The sequence below is a fragment of the Panthera tigris genome, chromosome A2 (genome assembly GCF_018350195.1).
Source record: "Panthera tigris isolate Pti1 chromosome A2, P.tigris_Pti1_mat1.1, whole genome shotgun sequence".
Taxonomy (NCBI): domain Eukaryota; kingdom Metazoa; phylum Chordata; class Mammalia; order Carnivora; family Felidae; genus Panthera; species Panthera tigris.
The window spans coordinates 135,390,947-135,406,372 of NC_056661.1; the positions used below are offsets into that span (position 1 = coordinate 135,390,947).

General features: G+C 35.1%; 1 long non-coding RNA gene across 1 annotated transcript in view; it reads left to right on the top strand.

Annotated features, from left to right (window-relative positions):
- The first annotated feature begins 1,680 nt into the window (after window positions 1-1,680).
- The window catches only part of LOC122236458, a 102,141-nt gene continuing 88,395 nt past the window's right edge, over window positions 1,681-15,426 (top strand). Inside the window, exon 1 of the long non-coding RNA XR_006214530.1 lies at window positions 1,681-1,783. This is a non-coding gene — a long non-coding RNA (uncharacterized LOC122236458). The remainder of the gene's footprint in view (window positions 1,784-15,426) is intronic.

Sequence of the window (15,426 nt, forward strand, 5' to 3'; positions counted from 1 at the left end):
CTGTGCTGACAGCTCAGAGCCTGGAGCCTGCTTCGGATTCTGTGTCTCTGTCTCTCTCTGCCCCTCCCCCATTTGTGCTCTGCCTCTCTCTCAAAAATAAATAAATAAATGTAAAAAAAAATTAAATAAAAAATAAATAAAAATTTATTTGTTTTAATTTAAATTTTAGTTAGTTAACATACACTATAATATTAATTTCAGGTTTTCAATATAGTGATTCAATCCTATACATCACCCAGTGCTCATTACAAGTACACTCCTGAATTCCCATCACCTAGGTAACCCATCTCCTCACCCACCTCCTTTCTGGTAACCATCAGTTGATTCTCCATAGTTAAAAGCCTGTTTCTCTGTTTGCCTCTCTCTCTCTGGAAAGGGAGAAATTTAAATATCTCAAATAGACTAGTGTTTTATTTTGTACTTTGCATTTCTAGTCACTGGAGGCATTTTATTGCATTTCTTTTTTTGTGCTATTTCATCAGATTTGATATCATCAGGGTGATGCTCAATTCATAAACTCAGTTTGTAACCTGTCCAAATTTTTTGCTTGTTGAAGAAGCAAATCGATGGAAGATCCATGCAAATCAATGGAAGACAGTTTATGTGTGGGAGAGGAGAAAGCCTCATTAATCAGTGACGTAGGAAGTAGATGATCCCTTGAGAAATAGTGAGAATATGTGAAAAACTGAGATACAATTCTAGATAACTACTCTGTGCTCATTAAGTACTGATATGCTATAAAGATGTATGCCTAGCTTCACCACTTGGAGATTGCCTTTCACTCTCTTTGAGTTCATATAGCTCTAGACAACTTTATGTACAGAATGCCCGTCTATCTCATCCTGGTCAGTCATAGAGATTAGACCATAGAACATGCACTCAAGCTGAATCAAAGTTTCTACTTTGGGAATTAGGAAATTACATTCATTCCATATTGGCCAGGCTCTTAAATGATAATGTCACAGTTTGGGAAATGTGAAATAGTCATGTGTTATGTCATTTGATTTGGTAAGCAAAAAAATTCATCCAGAAGTACATGGGAGATTACAGAACTATTAGGGAATCAAGGATGAAAGATGTAGAGACCGCTACTGAGATTCCCATGGCTGCTCATGGAATTTGTGTTCAAGTACATTTTTCAAGCCTGATCTAGTGTTCTACAAGATATTCCATGTCTTTATGAATTAAGAAAGGAGTGGAATACTGTGGCTAATGGGACAACACACTCAGATACTGAGAAAATTTTCAAGAACACGGACATGAGAGGTAAAAGTGTATAGATGGGGAGTCGAGTTTCCATTGTGTCCAATGTTGGCAAGTTTTCAGTCAAGAAGTTGAGGACATAAGGAATTTCCAAAGAGCACAGTTAAGACATTCCAAAAAGTGGCTAACAGTGGGGGAATAATCAGAAAGGGGAGCCCAGAGAGGCATTGGTGATTCGGTACTAGATTAGATAGATGGAAGACAGGTTGGCATTTTGATAGATGATGAATGATAGCAGACTAGAAAAGCATGCAGTTGCTAATTGTACAGTGGAACTGTAATAATGTTGTGCATTATTAATGCAGAGTCTGACAATTATTGTATATTATAGTATTGTTGAAATTTATCTCCCATGATGTCCTAAAGAAATATCAGCTCTTTTAGTCCTCTTCACACTCACTTTCTGATTTCAGAAGGAACAGCTTAGGGAGCAAAAATGAATGAGTCTGCCTCGGTTCCCAAGGACAGAAGGCCGAGCTCTCCAGTAATATATGTGACTCCCCTCTTGTAGTTTTCTCTGGTAAGTAAAAACCAAATATTACAGATTTATTCAATCCATAATCCGAAGATCTTTCACCTGTGAACTCTCCTAACAGAGTTAGGAGAAACACCAACTGATGTCATTGCTGTTTTCTTGTATATTTACTGTAATTTTTCTCTTTTCATCTTTATAGCCCCGTATCAAGTATTAGGATGAGCCATGAAAGTGAGCAAGAAAGAAATAAAATAGATTTTCTGTAAATTGAGTTATCCCTCTAAATCATCCTCAGTAATTACCCTAGGGCAATTCATTTAGTATTTAATTAATTATTCAATATTTTATTTCAAGATCAAGTTTTGGGCAATATAGCTTTGGAACAAAAAGAACTTAGTATAACTTTCAATTCTGCCTTTTACACTACTGTAAATTACAGGAGCCCTAGAGACTCAGTGTCATCATCTGTTAAAGAAGGTTATATTCTATCTCACAGATTTCTTTTCTCTGCAATTAATTACTCAATACACTTAATATACCTGACAAGAAACTGAACCCAGAGTAACCTCTGATTACATATTTGGTTCCCTTTCTCACTTCTTAAAGCAGAAGCCAGTGGTTATGGGTACCATAGACATTTCATCATGGATGGGGCTGACTGTTGCCATGCCCACACTATTTTAGAGTGGTCAATCATTTTGAGAAGAGACAGGTTGTTATGTACCCAGTTATTTAAATTCTCAGTATTTATAATATTTGGAAGACAGATGAAACTATGGAAAAGAAAATAATTATCTTTATATTTTCATCACAGTTCAAAAATTTCCCTAAAGTCATTGCTCACTTCCTTGAATAAGAGCATGCTATTACGCCTATTCTTTTAAAGATATTCTGAAGCTTAGAGATTCTCTTTCAGTGAGCACAATCCAACTTGTTAATTATGTGCTTCTTGTTCTCACAGTTATTTTTAATATTTTTCTAACAACTGACTATTCAAATATATCTCACTCTCTTGGTATAGTTATTAGAAGGAAATAATTTGAGATTATGATCACACATATATATGAGCTAGGAACTGAAAGGCATGGCAAAGATAATTGGCAAGACATTTGCCTCACCTTTTCACAGATCGACAATGCCATGGTTGCTGCTCCTAAATGGACTCAATTCAATATTAAAATCAGAGAAAGTAACCAAGTCAGGTTTCCTTTTCATTATGCAATGCTCGGTGATGTTTTACAAATCTGAAAGCTTTACCTTTTCGTTCATTTGCTATATGAATTAAACATTAACAAGAATCAAATGAGCTTAAAGCCTAGAAAAAGGTCAATATAGTCTCCAGGGAAAACTGAAGGTTATCATTTTATCTTATATTTCTATAGCTCTCTAATTCACTACTTAAGCAATGCAGATGGAATATTGACACAGCCACGGAGGAAGAAGTCAAGAGCAGTTCTACTTAATCTCTTAACATGAATTCCCTCAATCCTGACCTTATTGTTAAGATCTAGGCCCTTTCATAGCACTTTTTACGAAGTGTTCTTTAAGTCCTATGTATTTTTTGAGCTGATAACTCCATTATGTTCTACTCATTGATGACATTTTAACCACAATTACAAATAACTAAGATTGCAGCTTCACTTTTGCAGTCATAAATCGTACTAGACTGATGGTCACATTTCCAAAGTCCAGGTTTGAAAGAGGAACATAAAATTAATCCTAGCAGTAATGGCAGAAATTAAGCTACGAGGGCAATAAAGTGATTTGATTATTTTTCTCAAAAAAAAACATGGCTAGAGAAATCAGCTGAGAAAAACTAATGTTTGAAAACTTGAAGAGAAGTTTACAATATTATTAGGCTAATGAATTGTTTCAATATTTGAATTTTAAAGCCAATAGTATAAAAGGATAATTCATAGGTTTGAAAATAGTTCATGCTTTCATTCCACTCAGAATTGGCACAAAACAAAGCTGCTAAAGTGTTTAACATTTCTTACCTCTTCAAAAATCTTTGTAAAATGGACTCACAAGAGACAGATATCTTTTCTATAAGCATTACATAGTGATTTTTTTTTATTAAACATGATAGCAAGCATGGATTGTGATAACTAGGTTGTTACATTTTGGCCAATTATAAAATATTAGTGCTTAGTACTTTTTCTTTGATACTTTCCTAATTCATTGAAGCATTCAGAATATTAAAAATGCATTAATTAAATACACTTTTGGTGAACCAGATAATTTAATGAGAAGTTTACAACAATATAGTATTTCCAAATTTCCCATAAAATGTCCCATAGGTCATTGATAAGAAGATAACTTTAGTGGTAAGGAAATGATATGCTAAATTACTTCAACCAAGTGGCTGTTTGAGAAGACAAACACACTGGAAAAATGTCTTAAAATGTACTGCTGAAGAGACATTTTGGTACAGAGACTATAGAATTTAATCCACAGGGTGATAGAAAATTGTGATTAAAAGGAAGAAATAGGTTATATAATAAAATGATACTTAGGATTTCTAAAGGGGCAAAGATTACTGCTAACATATTATAGTCTCTGTGTTTCTAAACATATTACATTAAATGATGACAAAAGAAGAAAATTAGACCCAGACCCCTTTATACATACTGAACTGTTGATTTTAAGAGTAATTAATGACAAGAAACCTGCTCAAATGTCTTGATTGTGAAGCTAAACAACAGTAAAGTAATTAGGTCGGATTTAAAACTTTCAGCCAGAGGGAAATGTATTTCTGCAGAAGAACATTATACAAATTGAAATTAAAAAACAATTAGGTAAGTCAAAACATGAGACACTTATCACCTATATACTAGATTGTTTTTATTCGATTACATATTTCATATCTTGCTGGTCTACTAAATGTTGCAATTTGAATCAACTGATGTATATGCAATCTCATGATATTTAGTGGTCATGATTTACAATAAAAGAATGATTAAAGAAATAAGTGTAAATAAGCCAATATTAAAGGAGCAATTCCGGTTCTATATCAGAGATTGAGTCAACCTAAAATTCCATTTCTAGTCAAGCTAAAATACCACTGAACGTAAAATATGTTAATAAAAAGCAAGAAAAGCAAGAAGAAAGAAAGCCATGAGAGTACTAGAAAATATAAAAAAGTGTGCATTCAGAAGAATTCAAATTTTGGGGAATTTGTCTAAGATAAAAGGCAAATGGTATGATATTCTTGGTGAGAAAAGCAAAGGGAATCACATCCAGTGAACCCAAGATCAGCAGGTTCAATCTCAGCTGCTGTAAACATCGAGTTGGTTTACGGCTTGACCAAGATAGCTCTAGCTTTATCTCTGGCAAAGCCTAGGTTTCTGGGTTTGTTTTATTCTTGGCTAAAATAAGTGCAATGGAATTTATGATGTGCTCTTTAAGATCGGAAACTCTCCTGGCAATGTTAGGGAATGGTCTGCAACTGGCCTCACCCATTTGATCAGCCTTGCTTGATTCTTTAAAAGGCTTTAAATACTGCGATCCTTTTCAGGAATTCTCCGAAAGGCATGATTTCTCACAAGGAACTTGATGGGTTCAAGTCAGAGAGGCAGTGTGGTCCTGTGTGTGCAAAAGAAATGGCCCTGGGTAGGTCACATTATAGAATGTCTCTTGGAACTCCATGGCTTCCTGCACTCTATTTCTTGCTGCATCTGATCCTTTGTGTTTAAATCAAAGCCTTATGTGAATATGCTCTGTAGAGTATGGTGAGCCTGCTTCAGATTCTGTGTCTCCCTCTCTCTCTGCCCCTCCCCTGCTCATGCTCTGTCTCTCTCTGTCTCAAAAAATAAATTAAAAAAAATTTTTTTAATTAAAAAAAAAAAAGAATAGGGAAAATAATCCAGCTGCACAATGAAAAAAACTGTGTATTTTAAAACTTAACTGTTGCCTGGATCTCACTCCCAAGATTCTGCTTTAATTGGCTTGGCATATAGCCTGGATCTCTGGAGGTTTAGAAGTTCCTGGAGGTGATTCTACTGTGATGTTTATGGCTGAGAACCACTGGCCTGAACAAAAAGAGTAGAAGCATTCATCAGGGGACCCTTCAGGAAGATAAATAGAGATAATTAATAAAGAATAGCATTTGGTGCAGCCAGAACATTAGATTATTCCTTGCTCTTTCTCCATGAAAGGTGAAAATCTTGAGCCTCTGGGTCAGGTCAGGGGGGCAACTCTACACAGTGTTTTGTTTGTTTGTTTTCCACAGACTACACCATCTGAGAAAAATCTTGCTCTTGAATATTACTGGTGGATGAATGACTTCTAGGTAACACAGAAAATTGTATGTCTAGAATCTGTTTTAAATGTTTGATCCATAAAAAGATTCTGTTTTAGATGGAAGAGAGTCTATACTCTAGTAGGCTTCATCAATGAGCTGCACAGCCTCTCAGCACTTTTGGAGTAAATGGAATTAAAGAGATAGTTTATACCATTTTCACATTATAATTAATGTACCCAATAAAGAGGCTCTTACCTAAAGAGCCTAAAATTTAATTTTGCCAAATTAGATTGGTCTCACGTGGAAGGAACTGAAAAGTTGGACTCGGACCTACCTGAGACCACAGCATAATACAAGGGTATTTTTCTTATTTTTTTTGCTATGCATTTTTTCCTTTCCACATGAATTTCAATAAGAGTTTGTCAAGTAGATTACTAAAATTTTTTAATATTTATCTGCTTTACAGAAATTAGAAGCACGTATTATTTGGAGCATATTTACCAGTTAAAAAAAACTGAAAACATAATTTCTCAGGTACTTTTCATGGCCTAAAAATGACAAAATACAGAGACGTATTTACTGTACATTTAGAGAATTCTCCACCAAATAATAAGTATTTATTTAAAAAATTATTTCACAGAGCTTTTCTGTTATGGACTGAATATTTGCATCCCTCCAAATTCGTAAGTTGAAACCTACCAATGGGATGATATTAGTATTAGGAGGTGGGGCCTTTGGGAAGTAATTAGGATAGACGAGGTCATGAGAGTAGAGCCCTCATGAATGGGATTAGGGTCCTTATAAAAGTCAAGAAAAAGCTTGCTTTTCTTTCCTCTCTGCCATGTGAGAGAACAATGAGAAAACAGCCTTATAGGAACTGGGAAGTGGGCTCTCATGAGAACCCGACCATGCTGGAACCCTGATTTCAGCCTTCAGCCTCTAGAGCTGTGAGAAATAAATTCCTGTTGTGCATAGGCCACCCAGACTAAGGTAATTTGTTATAGCAACCCAAATTGAGTAAGACAGTTGCTAATTGTCCTTTTGTTCCCCCACTTTTTTCAGGATAGATAATAGCTGTATTCTTTTAAAATCATTGATTTTGTTTCCTTTTACTTTATGGAGCAAGAATATCTTTAAGTAAGCACAGTTTAGATAATTAGTTCTTAGAGGGAAGCAAAAAGAAAGACAATAAGTTGTACATACAGGCAAACATGTCTATTTCTTTTATGCATTTTTTTACCTTAAAATCTTATATTTAGAAAAAGTAAATATCAAAAAATATTTTAAATATAAAATTATATTTTTAATTTCTGTAGAAGGAATAGTCAATAAATAAAGAGATTTCATTAGGGGAAAATTATACTTTTCAAGAATAGAAAATATCAATTTCTTTACTAGTAAATACTATCCAGCTAGAGACAAAAATTCACTATCAACAGCTCTTGCCTAATTTTCCTAAGGTATATGTTTGGGGAGAATGTTTACCAATATATGTACCTGCAAAGGAAATGCCATATGCATTATATGAGTACATCTTGGAATCTATAGCCTATTGCAAGGTCTTAGTCTATGTCCATAATGAACAATGAAATCAGGAATTGATTTTTGTCACTGCCTCCTGGATGACATTTATAATTTGCTACTGTTTATTGTTACACTTTCAAGTGGACATATCTCACCTTCTAATTAGACTTTAAAATCTGTAAGAACATGAAATGTCTTATTCATTTTTCTCTTCCCATAAATACCTAGAACACTAATTAATGCATGTAGTATGCCAAGCTAATTAATGCATGTAGTATGAGGCTGCCTTAGAGTAGCTGGAGTCTAGCCTAAAGGTCACAGAATTTTAGTCTTGGAAAAAAACCTTAAGAGACATTCTTGCTCATATGCCATAGAAAGGTGATATTTTAAATATGTAATAACAATTATAGCACAGGCAAAAACTTATCAGAGTTGAGCACTAAACCAATCAATGCCAGCCACACTTAAGTGATAGGCCATATTGCAGCACACTAAGTATCACCCCTGAAAATTTGTATGTTCATAGAAAAACAAGAGAATCAGGGAGAATCAATTTTGAAGACTGTATTAGTTTTCTATGGTTGTTGTAACAAATAATCACAAAGTGGACAGCATAAACAACAGAAACTTGTTCTCTTATAGTTCTGCAGGCCACGGGTCCACAGTCAAGGTGCTGACAGTGTTAATACCTTCTGGATGCTTGGGCAGACAATCCCTTCAATGCCTTTCTTCTATTTTTCAGTGGCTGCCAGAAACCCTTGGCATTCCTTGTTTTGGGGATTCATAATTCCAATCTATGCCTCTGTCTTTGTGTGATATTCTCCCCTGACGTGTCATATTTCCCCCCCTTTTTTTCTAAGTACATCTGTCATTGGATTTAGGTTCTACCCTACATCCACAGTAACTTCATCTTAAGATCTTTAATTTACACATTGGCAAATAAGGTTACATTCACCAGTACTGGAAGTTAAAGCTTGAATATATCTTTTGTGGGGGTGGGGGAACACAATTCAACCCACTACAGAAACCAAATATTTTCCAAGTGTTTTTGCATACAGCCACATACTAACTTCTAACATTGTGTCATAAGAAACATTACTCTCCCTGTTTTCCCTATGAGAATACTAAAGCTGGAAGACATCAAGTGCCCATCAAAAGAGTAACTTAAAATTCTAGGATAGAACTTAACTCATGGCTAACAGTTCAAGCTTTCTGTCCTATACCAAGTACAGAAACTGAGCCAGAAATAACAGACTCGGGCAAATCTTGTGATAAGTAGAAAAAAGACAAATACAGGTATTCTTTTCTTTTTTTCAATTTCTGTTTTCTATTTGTATTCTGTTTTTTCTACTGAGCTCAAAGGTACATTGAATTTGATTATATATTTAGAAAATCTGTTACAAGCAGGTATATGCTTTCTTTTTATTTTTGGAGTAGAAGCAAAGAGAACATGGCTGGAAATGAGGAACAACTAGGCCCATGACTAAAGAGGCAGATCAGTGAGAAGCCTGGCTGGGAAAAATGAAGAGAAGTGTGATGATAGAACAGCTCAGTATGAGACTTTCAGGTCCACCGAACTGTCTTCCAACACATTTGCATGGGCCTTATCTCTATATTCAGGGGCTCTTTCATTATTCCTAAGCCCTTCTGCCTTTATATTTTATTAATGTGTCTCATTAATGTTTCTGAGTATTTTATGCCATTGTCCAGTTTCTTTCCATCTTTTATCTTTTTTGGTAGTGTAAGCAAGATGTGTGGGTTTGTATTAATATATGTAAGTGCACTGTAAACACTAAGCTTTCAACTGGCATACCAAATGTAAATGAAGTACTCTCGTTTTTTGGGTATCTGTATTAATTTTAAAACATAAAAGACTCAAACATTTTCTAAAAACTAGAAATACCTGAAATAATCTTTGAAACAGAATTGAACGCTTTAAAAGTCAAATTCATATGATATAGAAGAATTATTTTGTTTCATTTTTAAATACCTATTTTTGAGAGAGAGCATGAGTGGGGGAGGGGCAGAGGGAGAGGGGGACAGGATCCAAAGTGGGCTCTGTGCTGACAGCAGAGAGCCTGATGCGGAGCTTGAACTCAGGAACCATGAGATCATGACCTGGGCTCAGGACTTGAAGCTGAAGTCAGCTGTTCAACTGACTGAACCACCCAGTTGCCCCTAGAAGAATAATTTTAAAAGACTTCCAGGTTACTGATTCACTTTCTCTGCTGAAACATTGTGTAATTTATAAAAAATAAACTAATTGCAGAAACTTCTGAAACCTGAGAATCTTCAACGTTTTTGAAATCCTATTAAGAAACTGGTTATAAATGTGAGAACACATGATTGTCAACATAATTTTGTGATAAGCTTTGCATTTTTTAACTACAGATCATTTTCATGGTTATATATATTTTCTTTTTTAAAACTTCTATAATACAGTATTTATGTTAGAAAAATGTCAAAAACATGTATGCATATTTTCAAGATACTCTCTTTTTATAACTTGAAAGAGACTAATTTATGAAACTTTAGCAATCCCAACTGAGATCAAGATAGCAAAGAATTGTGTAGAATGATAAATTATGGTCCCAATGGTTAAGCCTCATAAAATGTATTCAGGATGCATTTCAACATTACACACACTGCTGTTATGTCCGCTGTATCTAAATAGAACTAGGTAACAATAAGAAGAGTCAGGCATACCTAGTTTTGTATTGCAGGAACAGATCCTAAGCTCCCTTTTTCAACTATAGTTTGCAGCCTCAACGCTTTTTTTTTTTTTCAAATTATTGTCAGAATCATGCACCTAACTCAGACAGAAATAGTATTCTCACAAGTGTTATTATCAGAAATAATATACCTTATTTTTAATCTCCCCATTATACCCCACTACAGCCCTTATGGACACAAACTCAGACATGAGCTTGTGTACATGCTCACCACACACACACACACGCATGCACACACACATGCATGCATACACACATTACGTAATTATCTAGAAGTGATGGATGGTTGAGTTTTCATTGTGGTCACCTGATCTCTGTTCATTCTCCTTCTTCCTCTTCCCCCTACCTGCTCCTCCTCTTTCTCCCCTTATTTTTTCTCCTTCTTTTGTTTATGACTCCAAGCCTGGATAAGAAACACCAACAGTATGTTCGGGACATAGTTCTACTCATGCTTCCATTGAATGTTAGATTTGAGAGAATTGAAGCTTGAGCCTCTTAACCTAAAGAAAATATTCTTGTGCCTGATATTAATGCATCTGGCTTTCCTTTAAAGTTCCTTAGAACAAGAGACATTAATAGGAGTTAATGTTTGATAAATAATGTCTATTGTAAGGCTGGTGTTTATTTCTTTTATTCCATATTAAATGACGAATTAGCTATGACATGATAATATAGAGTTTGGTTATTATGCATTTTATGAATACCAAGACTTGGAGAATAAAGGAAATAATTTCAAAATTTGAATACTGATCTTACATGGCAGTTGCTAATAAGATAGCTTCCACAAATAGATTAGAAATCTAAATGAGAAACAAGAAGTAGGAGAAAATAGTGATTTCCCACATAGAAGGTCCTTAATAAGAGTACAAAGTAGACTTTGTGGATTAGCAGTGCAATTCCTCTTGCCCTAAAGTATCTGTTTTAAATTTTTTTTAATGTTTATTTATTTTTGTGAGACAGTGAGAGAGAGCGCACGTGCGCACATGAGTAGGGGAAGGGGCAGAGAGATGGAGACAGAAGATCCCAAGTGGACTCTGTGCTGACAGCAGAGAGCCCGAGGTGAGGCTAAAACTCATACTCGAACCATGAGATCATGACGTGAGATGAAGGTGGACGCCTAACTGAGCCACCCAGGTACCCCCACTAAAGTATCTTTTATTGAAATAATTAAACTACCAATGCTGTTTTGGGACATGATTAAGATTGCTATTTGGGGTTAAGTGCCAGGGTGTAAGATAAATTAATATGACAACAATCTCACAGTCCCATCCACTGTTCCAAACTGCAACAAGTCATTTTAGAGCCAATCCACATAGCGATGTCTAACTGAATCAGCATTTAGTAGTAACAGGAGCCAACTTAAGAACTTCCAGAGCAAAAGAACGAATCATGAAATAACACTTATTAACTGGATCACACAGAGGGAGAACAACCTATCAGGCTGGAAACATAACAACACAATTATTGCAAAATTACCACCTAGACTTACAGATCTAGGCCAGCTGAATAATAATTTTAAACATAATCTAAAATGTTAATATTATGCCTCATTGTTTACTGATTCTCTTATAGCTGAAGGGCCATAACAAATGAGAGGAAAATCAGGGACTCTGTTTTAAAATATCAATGCAGACACTTTCATTAAATATATATGTAAAAAAGACATTTGTTATTGAATACAAATTAGGTGAATGAATACTATGACAGTTAAGCCTCTTTTCCCCTACAGCTTGCAATAAATGCTTTGCTTTTCAAGTTGACAAAGTAGTGTTTTGTTTCTGGGTAAATTGCAGTCCTCACTTGTATTTATGCCAAGTTCATAATCTTTGTTTACATCATGATGCTAAACAGAAGACGATGTCCCAGAGATAAATATTATTTTCATTAAATGAATTAAAACTGCCATGCACAAACATCCAAAACAATCAATGTTACCCAAAGAAAAAAGGTGAAGTAAACAATCAGAGAAGTCATTCAGTTTTTCATTTTTACAAAGCTCTTCAGAATTCCTCTTTCATAAGCCACTAGATAAAGTCATAATAAGTTAGAACTACTCTTCTTAATATTCACTTTATCTCCTAAATTTCACTTTTCTTAGAACAAAGCTTGCATGTATCTTTCAATATTATATTAGAGAATGACAAAAGAAGACTCACTATCTGGCACCCCTGTAACTTATATCTAAAAAATAAAATGTCTGGTATAGATCTATTCTCCCTCGTTAATATTTTCTGAAAAAGACTCCATAAATTGTATCCACAGCTCAAACTTGAGAGATGTAAGCTGGATAGGAAATGTTCAGAGACTGATAAGGAATTTACTTCATTTTCACATATTACATACACTTTTCAGTTAGTTAATTATTTTATGTGAAGTGTTCATGTAGTATAAAAGTAGAAAGAAACTGACACTAAGCCTGTTATGTCATACTTTACAAACCACATGATTTCAACAATTGCTTTTATGTGAATTGAACATTCAAGTGGTAGTTTATTCTTTCAAATGCTTTCTAGGTTGTCTGAGTGGCTTGTCCTGTAGTACTTTTGTTATTCCTTTCATCTTTTTGTTCAGAAATCATCAAATGCCTGCTTAGGTGATAAGATAACATGGAAGGAGAATGTGAATAAAAAATGGTCCATGACTTCAAGGAGTTTACATTAGCGGAGAAGACAAATTTATGAAAAAGGAACCATGATATGACAAACCTGATATGGGAGAGTAAAGACATCAAAAGATAAAAGCCAGACTCAGATTTCTTAATCACTGAACATTATCCTCAATAAGCCACTTATTACTTATTTAGGGTCTCAAAAAAGAGATGGACAAAGTATGTGGTTAATAAACAGAAAACTAGACTATTTCTACTTGAGGCTTTGGCCTACACCTCTGTTTAAACCAAGGCGTGACTGGACCACACAGAAACTTCTTCTGAGGACAGTGAGCTGTTTTAGGCAAGATGTTTTCTTTTGACATTTCTTTCCAAATATACACCTGTGCTTTAGCTCTTCATATTTCACTGCCATATTGGTGAGAAAAGGCTTGTTCAAGAAGAGCTTACAATCCTTAAAGAAGATGCAACTGCAAGAATAGAGCCAGCAAATACTTTTCCCCTTGCCTTGCACAGAACTGGTCTTCGGCTTTTGTCCTAGACACCAGAGCTCTGAAGAAGGAGGATCAGTCTCAGTGCTTCTCATTTTTGAGACGGCACGGAAGGAAAGGATCTCAGTAGGCAGACAAGAGTAATGCTGAATCTTCCCAAGCCTTCCATTGCTCTAGGTTTCAAGGAAAAACAAGTCTCCTGTTAGGCTAAAGCACACACGATGGCAGGTCACAGTACTTGAAAAAGTGAGAGGCATCCTCCTATTTGGGGGCAGAACAAAGGAGGACTGGGAGAAAGGTGAGTTTTCCTACAGGCTAACAGATTTAATAGAGATATATACAAAGTACTATCATGGTTTGACTGGGAAGGGGGAAGTTGAAGTGATTTTCCTGGGAACGTTAGCAAAAGCTTCACCTAAGTGGAGAAAGTCCAGAAGAGGCATCCCAAGTGCACCCAGTGATACCCTGTATCAGATCTGAGTATCTCAGCAAACATACCTGCCAACTAGAGACAACCCTTTGAATCTATTTAGTTAGTATTATACTGTCACCCTAGTGATAGCTGTCCTATTGCTTCCACATGCTCCTCTGTGGGAAACTAGTTTATAAACCAAAAATAGGAACCACAATAACTTCATCTAGATGACATTGGTTTGAGGTGCTGCCTTTTCCTTGAACATTTAACTTGCATTTTATTATGATACCCCTTGAAAACAGTGGTGAGTGCAGACATACGGAGAAGGAGACCCAAAATATTCAAAACTGCTTGGGCATTGTTGTGACTAAGACTGTGAGACCCTCACTTAGATGCACTTGTCTCAGTCTTGCCCTCTGATCTTGCCACCTGAACATTTCTGCATCCTAAAATGAAATGAGGGATATATTGAAACAGGAAACCTCAGTTCATACTTTGGGCCTTACAGATTTGTAACTTGGGAAAATTCTGTCATTCTTCTGTCAAGCTCAGTTTTCTGCTATGATTATTTCTCACAAAGTTGTCATGATTATCAAATAAGAGAAACTTAAATGAAAATTTTATATCAACATAAGCTAGTTTATTATTAATAGAATAGAATTCAAGATATTGTCACCTTTTCCCTGAGCTCATTTTTGGAATTAGGAATATAAAGGTAATGGAAATTTTGTAAGTTAGATGAAAGATGGAATTAAGCAGAGGATTTGGATATAGGTGGATAAGATTACAAATATATTGCACCTAAGACTTCACTAAAATATTAAATGTGGTCCTGTACTTTATTTCTAAAAAAATGAAAGAAGGAAACCAAAGAATACCAGTAATAATTACATTTCCACAATCTTTAATGAAAAGTATACATTTCCATAGGTTAAATCTTGGCTTTGAATTTAATTGTGTTTTGTTCACAGATTTTTAAAAAAATGTAAATATATTAAAGAATAGAACTATGTTTAAATATACTATGAATATCTACCACAAATGGAGCAAAGAGCTGCAGACATGCAGTAGTCACAATAGCATATGGATGCATCAAAGTATTAATTGAATATATTTCTGTTCTTACATATAATAAAAATAATACTGTCTTTTCAGTCCTATTTCATTTTATTTATTTTATTTTTTTAATGTTTATTTTTGAGAGAGAGAGAGAGACAGAGCACGAGCAGGGGAGGGGCAGAGAGAGAGAGGGAGACAGAATCCGAAGCAGGCTCCAGGCTCTGAGCTGTCAGCACAGAGCCCGATGTGGGACTCGAACTCACAAACCGTGAGATCATGCCTTAGCCGAAGTTGGATGCTTAACTGACTGAGCCACCCAGGTGCCCCAGTCCTATTTCTATTTTAAAGAGGACAGCATCCATCAGTTAAATAAAAATTAAATAATAATTTAAATAGAATCACCCACTTAAGTGTAATCTCTAATTTAATGCCCATGAAAAATATCAAGAAAACATACTCAGAATTTAATTATGGTGCATATATTTGAGACTTACCTGCTGCATAATTATGAGTAATTCTCTGTCACAAAATATAACTCATTATATTACCCTCCCTTACTGTCTTTCAGTTAAGTTTACTCTGAAGCACTAAAATATCTTAGATATGACAACTCATA